We start from the raw sequence: 307 nt of genomic DNA, 5'->3' as shown, positions 1-307 counted from the left end.
AAAAAAAAAAATAAATTAAAATGAAATTAAAATAAATAATAAAAAAAATAAATTCAGTTAATGGCTTCCCGTCCTGCACCACCACGAGGAAATTGAGGCGGTTTACCCCGGGGCAGCGCCCGACCTGGCCCCGGAGGGAGGTGCCCCGAGCCCCGGAGTGGCCGGCACAGCGCGGTTCGGAGCGGGCGGGTGGCTGGGAGGCGGCTGGCGGCGCGGAGCGAAAGGGTTAAGCCTCCCCTCCACCGCCCTCCTCTCTCGCCAGAGAATAAGCGTTCGCACGAAGCGTTTCTGGGGAGGCAGGCTGCGA

This window comes from Malurus melanocephalus, unplaced genomic scaffold (genome assembly GCF_030028575.1).
Source record: "Malurus melanocephalus ecotype Western Australia unplaced genomic scaffold, MMel_1.1 scaffold_349, whole genome shotgun sequence".
In the NCBI taxonomy this organism is placed as follows: Eukaryota; Metazoa; Chordata; class Aves; order Passeriformes; family Maluridae; genus Malurus; species Malurus melanocephalus.
Note: the sequence above shows the minus strand (reverse complement) of the source record.